Genomic DNA, 2,305 nt, shown 5'->3' with positions numbered 1-2,305 from the left:
AAAACCTTTACTCCAACAAAAGACCGACATTGAACCACAGAAAATACTTTTTACAATCAAATTTATTGTCATACTTTCTTCGAAAGAAAACTATTTTTCTTTATCTGAAAGAGATGATTATCAGAACCCCATTAATTAGTTTCCGAAGTTCCTGTGACTTGTTACAGTTGCCCTGATGTTACAGACCAAAAACGCGCTGGTCATTTAAGAACAATAGGGGGTGTAACAGTTATTCAAGATGGTGGCGTTCGGGAAACATGAGAGTAAAAATAAGAAATTCTAAATTTCATGTTTTTTGTTTCTGAAATAAACATTTTCAGGGGGTGGAGGAGGAATGGCAGACAAATTTAATTGGAAACAGTAGGTCCTCTCGTTAGTTATTCTTTAGTGTGAGAGTATAGAAAACCCTTGAATATTCCAACTCTTTCAACATGTAAAATTCATGCCGGTTACTCTGTAAGAAAACTGCTATGAGCGCGCTTTTCTCGTTTGCATACTTCGTCACATACTTCAAATGCGTCGTCACCGCGCGACGGTGTGTGTGAACTTTATGTGAACTTTATTTCAACACGGTATATTCATCAGATAGATATTTATAGGTAATTACTTAATTAAACTAACTATATCTAACTAACAATATCCAATCCTACATCTAGTCCAAAACCATACAAAACTGCTTTACATGGATGCCATGTCTAAAATACAAAAATTACTTAAGAGGATAAAATGAGTTGAGTAGATCACTAAAGTCACTTAAAGATTCTGCCCGCCGCAGATCAGAAGGTAAACTGTTCCAAAGTACCGCACCACTGTAACTAAAGCTGTTTTTCAAAAAGTTGGTGCGGGGCAATGGAACAGCAAGTTTGTTTACTGAGTCCCTCAATAGATATTCAGTTACATCAGAACGGTTAACAAACAGCTCACTTAGTACTTAGGTGTAAGACCATTTAAGGATTTAAATACCATATTAGCTTTCTGTATTTCACGCTGGGAACTTAATTTTCTCCCCCCAAGTTTACTAAATAAATCTTCAACATCAGTGTCATAACTGAAAAAAGTTAAAATTCGGGCAGCACGATTTTGTAGCTTCTGCAATTTATTTGAAAGCGTTAAGTTGCAGTTTCCCCACACAACACTGCAATAGTCAAAGTGTGGCCTCACTAAGACATTGAAAATAATCTTCAGAGTTTCAAATGGGACAAAAGAGCGGATTCGTTTAAGAGCGCCAACACCAGAGGCAACTTTCTTAATTAACTTCTCAATGTGAGAGCCCCAAGAGAGATTCTCATCTATATAGACACCTAAGGATTTTGCAGTAGATACTTGATTAACAGGAACACCGCCAATGGTAAGATGCGGAGGTCTCGGTAAAGTATTTAATCGCTGCCTTGAGCCAATTCACATAAATTCAGTTTTAGTTGCATTCAATATAAGTTTATTAGAGACAAGCCAATTATTGACTGACTCGAGATCTCGATTTAAAGTCTCGTCTATGGCGGTTATATCATTGCTTGAAAATGTTAGATGCGTATCATCTGCGTACATCCTAGGCTGCGAGCTTAACAAACATTTCGATAGGTCATTAATATATATCAAGAACAATAATGGACCCAAAATTGTTCCCTGAGGTACACCGCAACTAAGAGGTAGCTTATCAGATAAGCAACTATTAATAAAGCATTTTTGCTGACGGTTATCCAGATATGACTTAAACTAATTTAGTGTTTTTCCTTGAATACCATAGAAACTTAATTTAGATAACAGAATGTCATGATCAACCGTATCAAACGCCTTTTTAAGATCAAGGAAAACAACAGCATTTACATTTCCTTTATCAATATTATAAGCCCAATTATTAGTTGCATCAAGTAAAGCTGTGACAGTTGAGTGAAGAGATCGAAAACCTGATTGATGTGTGGCGATCATGTTATTATCAGAGAGGTAAGCATACAGTTGATCATAGATAATCCGTTCAAATACCTTAGCCACAACGGGGATGATTGAAATGGGACGATAATTATTCATATCCGCTCTTTCACCTTGTTTGAACAAGGGAATGACTTTGGAACACTTCCACTCTTCTGGGAAAACTCCAGTGATTATCGATAAATTAAAAATTTCGCAAAGTGAATAAGAAATCAAGTCAGTGCATTCCCTAAGTCTTGCAGATATCATATCGAGCCCTGTCGCCTTTGAGGTGCATAATTTGGATAAGAGAAAACGTACTCTATTGTTATCAATTGGTTGAAGTTGCCAACGCTTGTCAGCGCCGGAAAGAAAGTCCCTATAGCTAAAATCATTTGTG

General features: G+C 36.7%; 1 long non-coding RNA gene across 1 annotated transcript in view; it reads left to right on the top strand.

The window, feature by feature from the left end:
* LOC137989396 (uncharacterized) overlaps nt 1-256 on the top strand; it is a 6,153-nt gene extending 5,897 nt beyond the window's left edge. The window contains exon 4 of the long non-coding RNA XR_011120880.1: nt 1-256. This exon is cut by the window's left edge and continues 1,988 nt beyond it. This is a non-coding gene — a long non-coding RNA (uncharacterized lncRNA).
* Nucleotides 257-2,305: the final 2,049 nt, after the last annotated feature.

Source organism: Montipora foliosa, unplaced genomic scaffold (assembly GCF_036669935.1).
Source record: "Montipora foliosa isolate CH-2021 unplaced genomic scaffold, ASM3666993v2 scaffold_458, whole genome shotgun sequence".
Taxonomy (NCBI): domain Eukaryota; kingdom Metazoa; phylum Cnidaria; class Anthozoa; order Scleractinia; family Acroporidae; genus Montipora; species Montipora foliosa.
Note: the sequence above shows the minus strand (reverse complement) of the source record. Positions and strands in the feature narration are given on the sequence as shown.